This window comes from Calliopsis andreniformis, unplaced genomic scaffold (genome assembly GCF_051401765.1).
Source record: "Calliopsis andreniformis isolate RMS-2024a unplaced genomic scaffold, iyCalAndr_principal scaffold0026, whole genome shotgun sequence".
In the NCBI taxonomy this organism is placed as follows: Eukaryota; Metazoa; Arthropoda; class Insecta; order Hymenoptera; family Andrenidae; genus Calliopsis; species Calliopsis andreniformis.
This window is the reverse complement of record NW_027480435.1, coordinates 5,329,318-5,345,705: the sequence shown is the minus strand read 5'-3', so window position 1 is coordinate 5,345,705 and position 16,388 is coordinate 5,329,318.

Here is a 16,388-nt window from a genome sequence, read left to right as displayed (position 1 = left end):
TATAAAACGAGTAATTGAAACCAGTACGAAAGTTAACGTCATTTCTACGTTCCGGACAACCTAGGCTTCACCCTAGGGCGTTGCTCCAACAGATTGAATAGTTAGGGCCTCAGAAGTCAACGCCGGAAGCATAAAATGCAATAATAATGCATCAGTTTTTCCATCGTATAAGAGGATTAATTGCAAACAGTTTGAAAGCGATGGTCACTTCTACGTTCCGGGCAACCTATGCTTTACTCTAGGGCGTTGCTCCACCAGATCGAATAGTTAGTGCCTTAGAAGTCAATGCCCGAAGCATAAAATGCAATAAAAATACAACAGTTTTTCCATCGTATAAAAGGATTAATTGCAACCAGTTTGAAAGTAATGGTCATTTCTACGTTCCGGGCAACCTAGGCTTCACTCTAGGGCGTTGCTCCACCAGATCGAATAGTTAGCGCCTTAGAGGTCAATGCCAGAAGCATAAAATACAATAAATATACAAGAGTTTTTCCATCGTATATCAGGAATAATTGCAACCAGTGTGAAAGTGATGGTCATTTCTACGTTCCGGGCAACGTAGGCTTCACTCTAGGGCGTTGTTCCAACAGATCGAACACTTAGGGCCTAAGAAGGCACCGCCAGAAGCATAAAATACAATAAATATACAAGAGTTTTTCCATCGTATATCATGAATCATTGCAACCAGTGTGAAAGTGATGGTCATTTCTACGTTCCGGGCAACGTAGGCTTCACTCTAGGGCGTTGTTCCAACAGATCGAACACTTAGGGCCTAAGAAGGCACCGCCAGAAGCATAAAATACAATATAAATATAACAGTTTTTCCATCGTATAAAACGAATAATAGCAATCAGTGTGAAAGTTATGGTCATTTCTAAGTTCCGGGCAACCTAGGCTTCACCCTAGGGCGTCGCTCCAACAGATTGAATAGTTAGGGCCTTAGAAGTCAACGCCCGACGCATAAAATGCAATAAAAATGCAACAGTTTATCCATCGTATAAAAGGATTAATTGCAACCAGTTTGAAAGTGATGGTCATTTCTACGTTCCGGGCAACCTAGGCTTCACCCTAGGGCGTTGTTCCGCCAGATGGAGTAGTTAGGGCATAAGAAGTCAACGCCAGAAGCATAAAATACGCTATAAATACAACAGCTTTTCCATCGTATAAAACGAATAATAGCAGCCAGTGTGAAAGTTATGGTCATTTCTACGTTCCGGGCAACCTAGGCTTCACCCTAGGGCGTTGCTCCAACAGATCGAATAGTTAGTGCCTCAGAAGTCAACGGCCGAAGCATAAAATACAAAATAAATGGAACAGTTTTTCCATCGTATAAAACTAATAATTTCAACCAGTGTGAAAGTTATGGTCATTTCTAAGTTCCGGGCAACCTAGGCTTCACCCTAGGGAGTCGCTCCAACAGATTGAATAGTTAGGGCCTTAGAAGTCAACGCCCGACGCATAAAATGCAATAAAAATGCAACAGTTTATCCATCGTATAAAAGGATTAATTGCAACCAGTTTGAAGGTGATGGTCATTTCTACGTTCCGGGCAACCTAGGCTTCACCCTAGGGCGTTGTTCCGCCAGATGGAGTAGTTAGGGCATAAGAAGTCAACGCCAGAAGCATAAAATACGCTATAGTTACAACAGCTTTTCCATCGTATAAAACGTATAATAGCAACCAGTGTGAAAGTTATGGGCATTTCTACGTTCCGGGCAACCTAGGCTACACTCTACGGCGTTGTTCCACCAGATCGAATAGTTAGGGCCTAAGAAGTCAGCGCCAGAAGCATAAAATACAATATAAATATAACAGTTTTTCCATCGTATAAAACGAATAATAGCAGCCAGTGTGAAAGTTATGGTCATTTCTACGTTCCGGGCAACCTAGGCTTCACCCTAGGGCGTTGCTCCAACAGATCGAATAGTTAGTGCCTTAGAAGTCAACGGCCGAAGCATAAAATACAAAATAAATAGAACTGTTTTTCCATTGTATAAAACGAATAATTGCTACCGGTGTGAAAGTTATTTCTATTTCTACGTTCCGGGCCACCTAGGCTTCACCCTAGGGCGTTGTTCCACCATATGGAATAGTTAGGGCATAAGAAGTCAGCGCCAGAAGCATAAAATACAATATAAATATAACAGTTTTTCCATCGTATAAAACGAATAATAGCAGCCAGTGTGAAAGTTATGGTCATTTCTACGTTCCGGGCAACCTAGGCTTCACCCTAGGGCGTTGCTCCATCAGATCGAATAGTTAGTGCCTCAGAAGTCAACGACCGAAGCATAAAATACAATATAAATATAACTGTTTTTCCATCGTATAGAACGAATAATAGCAACCAGTGTGAAAGTTAACGTCATTTCTACTTTCCGGGCAATCTAGGCTTCACTCTAGGGCGTTGCTACAACAGATTGAATAGTTAGGGCCTTAGAAGTCAACGCCCGATGCATAAAATACAAAATAAATAGAACAGCTTTTCCATCGTGTAAAACGAATAATTGCTACCGGTGTGAAAATTATGGTCATTCCTACGTTCCGGTCAACCTAGGCTTCAGCATAGGGCGTTACTCCACCAGGTCAAACAGTTAGTTCCTTAGAAGTCAACGCCCGTAGCATAAAGTACAAAATAAATAGAACAGTTTTTCCATCGTATAGAACGAATAATAGCCACCAGTGTGAAAGTTAACGTCATTTCTACTTTCCGGGCAACCTAGGCTTCAGCCTAGGGCGTTGCTCCTACAGATTGTACAGTTAGGGCCTTAGAAGTCAATGCCCGAAGCATAAAATGCAATAAAAATACAACAGTTTTTCCATCGTATAAAAGGATTAATTGCAACCAGTTTGAAAGTAATGGTCATTTCTACGTTCCGGGCAACCTAGGCTTCACCATATGGCGTTATTCCACCAGATCGAATAGTTAGGGCCTAAGAAGTCAACGCCCGAAGCATAAAATACAAAATAAATAGAACAGTTTTTCCATGGTATAAAACGAACACTTGCTACCAGTGTAAAAGTTATGGTCATTTCTACGTTCCGGGCAACCTAGGCTTCACCCTAGGGCGTTGTTCCACCAGATCGAATAGTTAGGGCCTAAGAAGTGAACGCCAGAAGCATAAAATACAATAATAATTCATCAGTTTTTCCATCGTATAAAAGGATTAATTGCAAACAGTTTGAAAGTGATGGTCACTTCTACGTTCCGGGCAACCTAGGCTTCACCCTAGGGCGTTGTTCCACCAGATCGAATAGTTAGGGCCTAAGAAGTGAACGCCAGAAGCATAAAATACAATATAAATACAACAGTTTTTCCATCGTATAAAACGAATAATAGCAACCAGTGTGAAAGTTATGGTCATTTATACGTTCCGGGCAACCTAGGCTTCACCCTAGGGCGTCGCTCCAACAGATCGAATAGTTAGTGCCTTAGAAGTCAACGGCCGAAGCATAAAATACAAAATAAATAGAACTGTTTTTCCATCGTATAAAACGAATAATTGCTACCGGTGTGAAAGTTATTTCCATTTCTACGTTCCGGGCAACCTAGGCTTCACCCTAGGGCGTTGCTCCAACAGATTGAATAGTTAGGGCCTTAGAAGTCAACGCCGGAAGCATAAAATGCAATAATAATTCATCAGTTTTTCCATCGTATAAAAGGATTAATTGCAAACAGTTTGAAAGTGATGGTCACTTCTACGTTCCGGGCAACCTAGGCTTTACTCTAGGGCGTTGCTCCACCAGATCGAATAGGTAGTGCCTTAGAAGTCAACGCCAGAAGCATAAAATACAATATAAACACAACAGTTTTTCCATCGTATAAAACGAATAATTGCTACCAATATGGAAGTGATGGTCATTTCTACGTTCCGGGCAACCTAGGCCTCACTCTAAGGCGTTGTTCCACCAGATCGAATACTTAGGGCCTAAGAAGTGAACGCCAGCAGCATAAAATACAATATAAATACAACAGTTCTTCCATCATATAAGACGAATAATTGCAACCAGTATGAAAGTTATGGTCATTTCTGCTTTCCGGGCAACCTAGGCTTCACTCTATGGCGTTCTTCCACCACATCGAATAGCTACGGCCTCAGAAGTCAACGCCTGAAGCATAAAATACGATAAAAATACAACAGTCTTTCCATCCTATAACAGGAATAATTGCAACCCGTGTGGAAGTGATGGTCATTTGTACGTTCCAGGCAACCTAGGCTTCACTCTAGGGCGTTATTCCACCAGATCGAATTGTTAGGGCCTAAGAAGTCAACGCCAAAAGCATAAGATACAATATAAATATAACAGTTTTTCCATCGTATAGAACGAATAATAGCATCCAGTGTGAAAGTTATGGTCATTTCTACGTTCCGGGCAACCTAGGCTTCACTCTAGGGCGTTGCTCCACCAGATCGAATAGTTAGGGCCTAAGAAGTCAGCGCAAGAAGCGTAAAATACAACATAAATATAACAGTTTTTCAATCGTATAAAACGAATAATAGCAACCAGTGTGAAAGTTATGGTCATTTCTACGTTCCGGGCAACCTAGGCTTCACCCTAGGGCGTTGCTCCAACAGATCGAATACTTAGTGCCTTAGAAGTCAACGGCCGAAGCATAAAATACAAAATAAATGGAACTGTTTTTCCATCGTATAAAACGAATAATTGCTACCGGTGTGAAAGTTATTTCCATTTCTACGTTCCGGGCAACCTAGGCTTCACCCTAGGGCGTTGTTCCACCAGATGGAATAGTTAGGGCATAAGAAGTCAACGCCACAAGCATAAAAGTCGATATAAGTACAACAGTTTTTCCATCGTATAAAATGTATAATTGCAAACATTGCGAAAGTAATGGTCATTTCTACGTTCCGGGCAACCTAGGCGTCACTCTAGTGCGTTGCTCCACCACATCTAATAGCTACGGCCTTAGGCGTCAACGACAGAAGCATAAAATACAATATAAATACAACAGTTTTTCCATCATATAAAACGAATAATTGCAACCAGTATGAAAGCTATGGTCATTTCTACTTTACGGGCGACCTAGGCTACACCCTAGGGCGTTGCTCCAACAGATTGAATAGTTAGGGCCTTAGAAGTAAATGCCCCAAGCATAAAATGCAATAAAAATACAACAGCTTTTCCATCATATAACAGGAGTATTTGCAACCAGTTTGAAAGTGATGGTAATTGCTAGGTTCCGGGCAACTTAGGCTTCACTCTGGGGCGCTGCTCCACCAGATCGAATAGTTAGTGCCGTAGAAGTCAATGCCAGAAGCATAAAATACAATATAATTACAACAGTTTTTCCATCGTATAAAACGAATAATTGCAACCAGTATGAAAAATAACGTCATTTCTACTTTCCGGGCAACCTAGGCATCACCTAGGGCGTTGCTCCAACAGATTGAATAGTTAGGGCCTTAGAAGTCAGCGCCGGAAGCATAAAATGCAATAAAAATACAACAGTTTTTCCATCGTATAAAAGGATTAATTGCAACCAGTTTGAAAGTGATAGCCATTTCTACGTTCCGGGCAACCTGGGCTTCACTCTAGGGCGTTGCTCCACCAGATTGAATATTTGGGGCCTTACAAGTCAACGCCCGAAGCATAAAATACAAAATAAATAAAACAGTTTTTCCATCGTATAAAACGAATAATTGCTACGGGTGTGAAAGTTATGGTCATTTCTACGTTCCGGGCAACCTAGGCTTTACCATAGGGCGTTGTTCCACCAGATGGAATAGTTAGGGCATAAGAAGTCAACGCCAGAAGCATAAAATACAATATAAATACAACAGTTTTTCAATCGTATAAAACGAGTAATTGAAACCAGTACGAAAGTTAACGTCATTTCTACGTTCCGGACAACCTAGGCTTCACCCTAGGGCGTTGCTCCAACAGATTGAATAGTTAGGGCCTCAGAAGTCAACGCCGGAAGCATAAAATGCAATAATAATGCATCAGTTTTTCCATCGTATAAGAGGATTAATTGCAAACAGTTTGAAAGCGATGGTCACTTCTACGTTCCGGGCAACCTAGGCTTCACCCTAGGGCGTTGTTCCACCAGATCGAATAGTTAGGGCCTAAGAAGTGAACGCCAGAAGCATAAAATACAATATAAATACAACAGTTTTTCCATCGTATAAAACGAATAATAGCAACCAGTGTGAAAGTTATGGTCATTTATACGTTCCGGGCAACCTAGGCTTCACCCTAGGGCGTCGCTCCAACAGATCGAATAGTTAGTGCCTTAGAAGTCAACGGCCGAAGCATAAAATACAAAATAAATAGAACTGTTTTTCCATCGTATAAAACGAATAATTGCTACCGGTGTGAAAGTTATTTCCATTTCTACGTTCCGGGCAACCTAGGCTTCACCCTAGGGCGTTGCTCCAACAGATTGAATAGTTAGGGCCTTAGAAGTCAACGCCGGAAGCATAAAATGCAATAATAATTCATCAGTTTTTCCATCGTATAAAAGGATTAATTGCAAACAGTTTGAAAGTGATGGTCACTTCTACGTTCCGGGCAACCTAGGCTTTACTCTAGGGCGTTGCTCCACCAGATCGAATAGGTAGTGCCTTAGAAGTCAACGCCAGAAGCATAAAATACAATATAAACACAACAGTTTTTCCATCGTATAAAACGAATAATTGCTACCAATATGGAAGTGATGGTCATTTCTACGTTCCGGGCAACCTAGGCCTCACTCTAAGGCGTTGTTCCACCAGATCGAATACTTAGGGCCTAAGAAGTGAACGCCAGCAGCATAAAATACAATATAAATACAACAGTTCTTCCATCATATAAGACGAATAATTGCAACCAGTATGAAAGTTATGGTCATTTCTGCTTTCCGGGCAACCTAGGCTTCACTCTATGGCGTTCTTCCACCACATCGAATAGCTACGGCCTCAGAAGTCAACGCCTGAAGCATAAAATACGATAAAAATACAACAGTCTTTCCATCCTATAACAGGAATAATTGCATCCCGTGTGGAAGTGATGGTCATTTGTACGTTCCAGGCAACCTAGGCTTCACTCTAGGGCGTTATTCCACCAGATCGAATTGTTAGGGCCTAAGAAGTCAACGCCAAAAGCATAAGATACAATATAAATATAACAGTTTTTCCATCGTATAGAACGAATAATAGCATCCAGTGTGAAAGTTATGGTCATTTCTACGTTCCGGGCAACCTAGGCTTCACTCTAGGGCGTTGCTCCACCAGATCGAATAGTTAGGGCCTAAGAAGTCAGCGCAAGAAGCGTAAAATACAACATAAATATAACAGTTTTTCCATCGTATAAAACGAATAATAGCAACCAGTGTGAAAGTTATGGTCATTTCTACGTTCCGGGCAACCTAGGCTTCACCCTAGGGCGTTGCTCCAACAGATCGAATACTTAGTGCCTTAGAAGTCAACGGCCGAAGCATAAAATACAAAATAAATGGAACTGTTTTTCCATCGTATAAAACGAATAATTGCTACCGGTGTGAAAGTTATTTCCATTTCTACGTTCCGGGCAACCTAGGCTTCACCCTAGGGCGTTGTTCCACCAGATGGAATAGTTAGGGCATAAGAAGTCAACGCCACAAGCATAAAAGTCGATATAAGTACAACAGTTTTTCCATCGTATAAAATGTATAATTGCAAACATTGCGAAAATAATGGTCATTTCTACGTTCCGGGCAACCTAGGCGTCACTCTAGTGCGTTGCTCCACCACATCTAATAGCTACGGCCTTAGGCGTCAACGACAGAAGCATAAAATACAATATAAATACAACAGTTTTTCCATCATATAAAACGAATAATTGCAACCAGTATGAAAGCTATGGTCATTTCTACTTTACGGGCGACCTAGGCTACACCCTAGGGCGTTGCTCCAACAGATTGAATAGTTAGGGCCTTAGAAGTAAATGCCCCAAGCATAAAATGCAATAAAAATACAACAGCTTTTCCATCATATAACAGGAGTATTTGCAACCAGTTTGAAAGTGATGGTAATTGCTAGGTTCCGGGCAACTTAGGCTTCACTCTGGGGCGCTGCTCCACCAGATCGAATAGTTAGTGCCGTAGAAGTCAATGCCAGAAGCATAAAATACAATATAATTACAACAGTTTTTCCATCGTATAAAACGAATAATTGCAACCAGTATGAAAAATAACGTCATTTCTACTTTCCGGGCAACCTAGGCATCACCTAGGGCGTTGCTCCAACAGATTGAATAGTTAGGGCCTTAGAAGTCAGCGCCGGAAGCATAAAATGCAATAAAAATACAACAGTTTTTCCATCGTATAAAAGGATTAATTGCAACCAGTTTGAAAGTGATAGCCATTTCTACGTTCCGGGCAACCTGGGCTTCACTCTAGGGCGTTGCTCCACCAGATTGAATATTTGGGGCCTTACAAGTCAACGCCCGAAGCATAAAATACAAAATAAATAAAACAGTTTTTCCATCGTATAAAACGAATAATTGCTACGGGTGTGAAAGTTATGGTCATTTCTACGTTCCGGGCAACCTAGGCTTTACCATAGGGCGTTGTTCCACCAGATGGAATAGTTAGGGCATAAGAAGTCAACGCCAGAAGCATAAAATACAATATAAATACAACAGTTTTTCAATCGTATAAAACGAGTAATTGAAACCAGTACGAAAGTTAACGTCATTTCTACGTTCCGGACAACCTAGGCTTCACCCTAGGGCGTTGCTCCAACAGATTGAATAGTTAGGGCCTCAGAAGTCAACGCCGGAAGCATAAAATGCAATAATAATGCATCAGTTTTTCCATCGTATAAGAGGATTAATTGCAAACAGTTTGAAAGCGATGGTCACTTCTACGTTCCGGGCAACCTATGCTTTACTCTAGGGCGTTGCTCCACCAGATCGAATAGTTAGTGCCTTAGAAGTCAATGCCCGAAGCATAAAATGCAATAAAACTACAACAGTTTTTCCATCGTATAAAAGGATTAATTGCAACCAGTTTGAAAGTAATGGTCATTTCTACGTTCCGGGCAACCTAGGCTTCACTCTAGGGCGTTGCTCCACCAGATCGAATAGTTAGTGCCTTAGAAGTCAATGCCAGAAGCATAAAATACAATAAATATACAAGAGTTTTTCCATCGTATATCAGGAATAATTGCAACCAGTGTGAAAGTGATGGTCATTTCTACGTTCCGGGCAACGTAGGCTTCACTCTAGGGCGTTGTTCCAACAGATCGAACACTTAGGGCCTAAGAAGGCACCGCCAGAAGCATAAAATACAATAAATATACAAGAGTTTTTCCATCGTATATCATGAATCATTGCAACCAGTGTGAAAGTGATGGTCATTTCTACGTTCCGGGCAACGTAGGCTTCACTCTAGGGCGTTGTTCCAACAGATCGAACACTTAGGGCCTAAGAAGGCACCGCCAGAAGCATAAAATACAATATAAATATAACAGTTTTTCCATCGTATAAAACGAATAATAGCAATCAGTGTGAAAGTTATGGTCATTTCTAAGTTCCGGGCAACCTAGGCTTCACCCTAGGGCGTCGCTCCAACAGATTGAATAGTTAGGGCCTTAGAAGTCAACGCCCGACGCATAAAATGCAATAAAAATGCAACAGTTTATCCATCGTATAAAAGGATTAATTGCAACCAGTTTGAAAGTGATGGTCATTTCTACGTTCCGGGCAACCTAGGCTTCACCCTAGGGCGTTGTTCCGCCAGATGGAGTAGTTAGGGCATAAGAAGTCAACGCCAGAAGCATACAATACGCTATAAATACAACAGCTTTTCCATCGTATAAAACGTATAATAGCAACCAGTGTGAAAGTTATGGGCATTTCTACGTTCCGGGCAATCTACGCTACACTCTACGGCGTTGTTCCACCAGATCGAATAGTTAGGGCCTAACAAGTCAGCGCCAGAAGCATAAAATACAATATAAATATAACAGTTTTTCCATCGTATAAAACGAATAATAGCAGCCAGTGTGAAAGTTATGGTCATTTCTACGTTCCGGGCAACCTAGGCTTCACCCTAGGGCGTTGCTCCAACAGATCGAATAGTTAGTGCCTTAGAAGTCAACGGCCGAAGCATAAAATACAAAATAAATAGAACTGTTTTTCCATTGTATAAAACGAATAACTGCTACCGGTGTGAAAGTTATTTCTATTTCTACGTTCCGGGCCACCTAGGCTTCACCCTAGGGCGTTGTTCCACCAGATGGAATAGTTAGGGCATAAGAAGTCAGCGCCAGAAGCATAAAATACAATATAAATATATAAGTTTTTCCATCGTATAAAACGAATAATAGCAGCCAGTGTGAAAGTTATGGTCATTTCTACGTTCCGGGCAACCTAGGCTTCACCCTAGGGCGTTGCTCCAACAGATCGAATAGTTAGCGCCTCAGAAGTCAACGACCGAAGCATAAAATACAAAATAAATGGAACAGTTTTTCCATTGTATAAAACGAATAATAGCAACCAGTGTGAAAGTTATGGTCATTTCTACGTTCGGGCAACCTGGGCTTCACTCTAGGGCGTTGCTCCACCAGATCAAACAGCTGGGGCCTTAGAAGTCAACGCCCGAAGCATAAAATACAATATAAATATAACAGTTTTTCCATCGTATAGTACGAATAATAGCAACCAGTGTGAAAGTTAACGTCATTTCTACATTCCGGGCACCCTAGGCTTCACCCTAGGGCGTCGCTCCAACAGATTGAATAGTTAGGGCCTTAGAAGTCAACGCCCGATGCATAAAATACAAAATAAATGGAACAGCTTTTCCATCGTGTAAGACGAATAATTGCTACCGGTGTGAAAATTATGGTCATTTCTACGTTCTGGTCAACCTAGGCTTCACCATAGGGCATTACTCCACCAGGTCGAATAGTTAGGGCCTAAGATGTGAACCCCAGAAGCATAAAATACAATATAAATACAACAGTTTTTCCATTATACAAAACTAATAATTGCAACCAGTATGAAAGCTAGGGTCATTTCTACTTTACGGGCAACCTAGGCTACACCCTAGGGCGTTGCTCTTACAGATTGAATAGTTAGGGCCTTAGAAGTTAATGCCCGAAGCATAAAATGCAATAAAAATACAACAGTTTTTCCATCGTATAAAAGGATTAATTGCAACCAGTTTGAAAGTGATGGCCATTTCTACGTTCCGGGCAACCTAGGCTTCACTCTAGAGCGTTGCTCCACCAGATCGAATAGTTAGTGCCTTAGAAGTCAACGCCAGAAGCATAAAATACAATATAAATACAACAGTTTTTCCATCGTATAAAACGAATAATTGCAACCAGTATGAAAGTTATGGTCATTTCTACGTTCCTGCCAACCTAGGCTTCACTCTATGGCGTTCTTCCACTACATCGAATAGCAACGGCCTCAGAAGTCAACGCCTGAAGCATAAAATACAATAAAAATACTACAGTCTTTCCGTCCTATAACAGGAATAATTGCAACCCGTGTGAAAGTGATGGTCATTTGTAGGTTCCAGGCAACCTAGGCTTCACTCTAGGGCGTTGTTCCACCAGATCGAATTGTTAGGGCCTAAGAAGTCAACGCCAGAAGCATAAGATAGTATATAAATATAACAGTATTTCCATCGAATAGAACGAATAATAGCAACCAGTGTGAAAGTTATGGTCACTTCTACGTTCCGGGCAACCTAGTCTTCACACTAGGGCGTTGCTCCACCAGAGCAAACAGTTAGGGCCTTAGAAGTCAACGCCCGAAGCATAAAATACAAAATAAATAGAACAGTTTTTCCATTGTATAAAACGAATAATAGCAACCAGTGTGAAAGTTATGATCATTTCTACGTTCCGGGCAACCTAGGCTTCACACTAGGGCGTTGCTCCACCAGAACAAACAGCTAGGGCCTTAGAAGTCAACGCCCGAAGCATAAAATACAATATAAATATAACAGTTTTTCCATCGTATAGAACGAATAATAGCAACCAGTGTGAAAGTTAACGTCATTTCTACTTTCCGGGCAACCTAGGCTTCACCCTAGGGCGTTGCTCCAACAGATTGAATAGTTAGGGCCTTAGAAGTCAACGCCCGATGCATAAAATACAAAATAAATAGAACAGTTTTTCCATCGTGTAAAACGAATAATTGCTACCGGTGTGAAAGTTATGGTCATTTCTACGTTCCGGTCAACCTAGGCTTCACCATATGGCGTTATTCCACCAGATCGAATAGTTAGGGCCTAAGAAGTCAACGCCCGAAGCATAAAATACAAAATAAATAGAACAGTTTTTCCATGGTATAAAACGAACACTTGCTACCAGTGTAAAAGTTATGGTCATTTCTACGTTCCGGGCAACCTAGGCTTCACCCTAGGGCGTTGTTCCACCAGATCGAATAGTTAGGGCCTAAGAAGTGAACGCCAGAAGCATAAAATACAATATAAATACAACAGTTTTTCCATCGTATAAAACGAATAATAGCAACCAGTGTGAAAGTTATGGTCATTTATACGTTCCGGGCAACCTAGGCTTCACCCTAGGGCGTCGCTCCAACAGATCGAATAGTTAGTGCCTTAGAAGTCAACGGCCGAAGCATAAAATACAAAATAAATAGAACTGTTTTTCCATCGTATAAAACGAATAATTGCTACCGGTGTGAAAGTTATTTCCATTTCTACGTTCCGGGCAACCTAGGCTTCACCCTAGGGCGTTGCTCCAACAGATTGAATAGTTAGGGCCTTAGAAGTCAACGCCGGAAGCATAAAATGCAATAATAATTCATCAGTTTTTCCATCGTATAAAAGGATTAATTGCAACCAGTTTGAAAGTGATAGCCATTTCTACGTTCCGGGCAACCTGGGCTTCACTCTAGGGCGTTGCTCCACCAGATTGAATATTTGGGGCCTTACAAGTCAACGCCCGAAGCATAAAATACAAAATAAATAAAACAGTTTTTCCATCGTATAAAACGAATAATTGCTACGGGTGTGAAAGTTATGGTCATTTCTACGTTCCGGGCAACCTAGGCTTTACCATAGGGCGCTGTTCCACCAGATGGAATAGTTAGGGCATAAGAAGTCAACGCCAGAAGCATAAAATACAATATAAATACAACAGTTTTTCAATCGTATAAAACGAGTAATTGAAACCAGTACGAAAGTTAACGTCATTTCTACGTTCCGGACAACCTAGGCTTCACTCTAGGGCGTTGTTCCAACAGATCGAACACTTAGGGCCTAAGAAGGCACCGCCAGAAGCATAAAATACAATATAAATATAACAGTTTTTCCATCGTATAAAACGAATAATAGCAATCAGTGTGAAAGTTAACGTCATTTCTACGTTCCGGACAACCTAGGCTTCACCCTAGGGCGTCGCTCCAACAGATTGAATAGTTAGGGCCTCAGAAGTCAACGCCGGAAGCATAAAATGCAATAATAATGCATCAGTTTTTCCATCGTATAAGAGGATTAATTGCAAACAGTTTGAAAGCGATGGTCACTTCTACGTTCCGGGCAACCTATGCTTTACTCTAGGGCGTTGCTCCACCAGATCGAATAGTTAGTGCCTTAGACGTCAATGCCCGAAGCATAAAATGCAATAAAACTACAACAGTTTTTCCATCGTATAAAAGGATTAATTGCAACCAGTTTGAAAGTAATGGTCATTTCTACGTTCCGGGCAACCTAGGCTTCACTCTAGGGCGTTGCTCCACCAGATCGAATAGTTAGTGCCTTAGAAGTCAATGCCAGAAGCATAAAATACAATAAATATACAAGAGTTTTTCCATCGTATATCAGGAATAATTGCAACCAGTGTGAAAGTGATGGTCATTTCTACGTTCCGGGCAACGTAGGCTTCACTCTAGGGCGTTGTTCCAACAGATCGAACACTTAGGGCCTAAGAAGGCACCGCCAGAAGCATAAAATACAATAAATATACAAGAGTTTTTCCATCGTATATCATGAATCATTGCAACCAGTGTGAAAGTGATGGTCATTTCTACGTTCCGGGCAACGTAGGCTTCACTCTAGGGCGTTGTTCCAACAGATCGAACACTTAGGGCCTAAGAAGGCACCGCCAGAAGCATAAAATACAATATAAATATAACAGTTTTTCCATCGTATAAAACGAATAATAGCAATCAGTGTGAAAGTTATGGTCATTTCTAAGTTCCGGGCAACCTAGGCTTCACCCTAGGGCGTCGCTCCAACAGATTGAATAGTTAGGGCCTTAGAAGTCAACGCCCGACGCATAAAATGCAATAAAAATGCAACAGTTTATCCATCGTATAAAAGGATTAATTGCAACCAATTTGAAAGTGATGGTCATTTCTACGTTCCGGGCAACCTAGGCTTCACCCTAGGGCGTTGTTCCGCCAGATGGAGTAGTTAGGGCATAAGAAGTCAACGCCAGAAGCATAGAATACGCTATAAATACAACAGCTTTTCCATCGTATAAAACGTATAATAGCAACCAGTGTGAAAGTTATGGGCATTTCTACGTTCCGGGCAATCTACGCTACACTCTACGGCGTTGTTCCACCAGATCGAATAGTTAGGGCCTAAGAAGTCAGCGCCAGAAGCATAAAATACAATATAAATATAACAGTTTTTCCATCGTATAAAACGAATAATAGCAGCCAGTGTGAAAGTTATGGTCATTTCTACGTTCCGGGCAACCTAGGCTTCACCCTAGGGCGTTGCTCCAACAGATCGAATAGTTAGTGCCTTAGAAGTCAACGGCCGAAGCATAAAATACAAAATAAATAGAACTGTTTTTCCATTGTATAAAACGAATAACTGCTACCGGTGTGAAAGTTATTTCTATTTCTACGTTCCGGGCCACCTAGGCTTCACCCTAGGGCGTTGTTCCACCAGATGGAATAGTTAGGGCATAAGAAGTCAGCGCCAGAAGCATAAAATACAATATAAATATATAAGTTTTTCCATCGTATAAAACGAATAATAGCAGCCAGTGTGGAAGTTATGGTCATTTCTACGTTCCGGGCAACCTAGGCTTCACCCTAGGGCGTTGCTCCAACAGATCGAATAGTTAGCGCCTCAGAAGTCAACGACCGAAGCATAAAATACAAAATAAATGGAACAGTTTTTCCATTGTATAAAACGAATAATAGCAACCAGTGTGAAAGTTATGGTCATTTCTACGTTCGGGCAACCTGGGCTTCACTCTAGGGCGTTGCTCCACCAGATCAAACAGCTGGGGCCTTAGAAGTCAACGCCCGAAGCATAAAATACAATATAAATATAACAGTTTTTCCATCGTATAGTACGAATAATAGCAACCAGTGTGAAAGTTAACGTCATTTCTACATTCCGGGCACCCTAGGCTTCACCCTAGGGCGTCGCTCCAACAGATTGAATAGTTAGGGCCTTAGAAGTCAACGCCCGATGCATAAAATACAAAATAAATGGAACAGCTTTTCCATCGTGTAAGACGAATAATTGCTACCGGTGTGAAAATTATGGTCATTTCTACGTTCTGGTCAACCTAGGCTTCACCCTAGGGAGTCGCTCCAACAGATCGAATAGTTAGTGCCTTAGAAGTCAACGGCCGAAGCATAAAATACAAAATAAATAGAACTGTTTTTCCATCGTATAAAACGAATAATTGCTACCGGTGTGAAAGTTATTTCCATTTCTACGTTCCGGGCAACCTAGGCTTCACCCTAGGGCGTTGCTCCAACAGATTGAATAGTTAGGGCCTTAGAAGTCAACGCCGGAAGCATAAAATGCAATAATAATTCATCAGTTTTTCCATCGTATAAAAGGATTAATTGCAAACAGTTTGAAAGTGATGGTCACTTCTACGTTCCGGGCAACCTAGGCTTTACTCTAGGGCGTTGCTCCACCAGATCGAATAGGTAGTGCCTTAGAAGTCAACGCCAGAAGCATAAAATACAATATAAACACAACAGTTTTTCCATCGTATAAAACGAATAATTGCTACCAATATGGAAGTGATGGTCATTTCTACGTTCCGGGCAACCTAGGCCTCACTCTAAGGCGTTGTTCCACCAGATCGAATACTTAGGGCCTAAGAAGTGAACGCCAGCAGCATAAAATACAATATAAATACAACAGTTCTTCCATCATATAAAACGAATAATTGCAACCAGTATGAAAGTTATGGTCATTTCTGCTTTCCAGGCAACCTAGGCTTCACTCTATGGCGTTCTTCCACCACATCGAATAGCTACGGCCTCAGAAGTAAACGCCTGAAGCATAAAATACGATAAAAATACAACAGTCTTTCCATCCTATAACAGGAATAATTGCAACCCGTGTGGAAGTGATGGTCATTTGTACGTTCCAGGCAACCTAGGCTTCACTCTAGGGCGTTATTCCACCAGATCGAATTGTTAGGGCCTAAGAAGTCAACGCC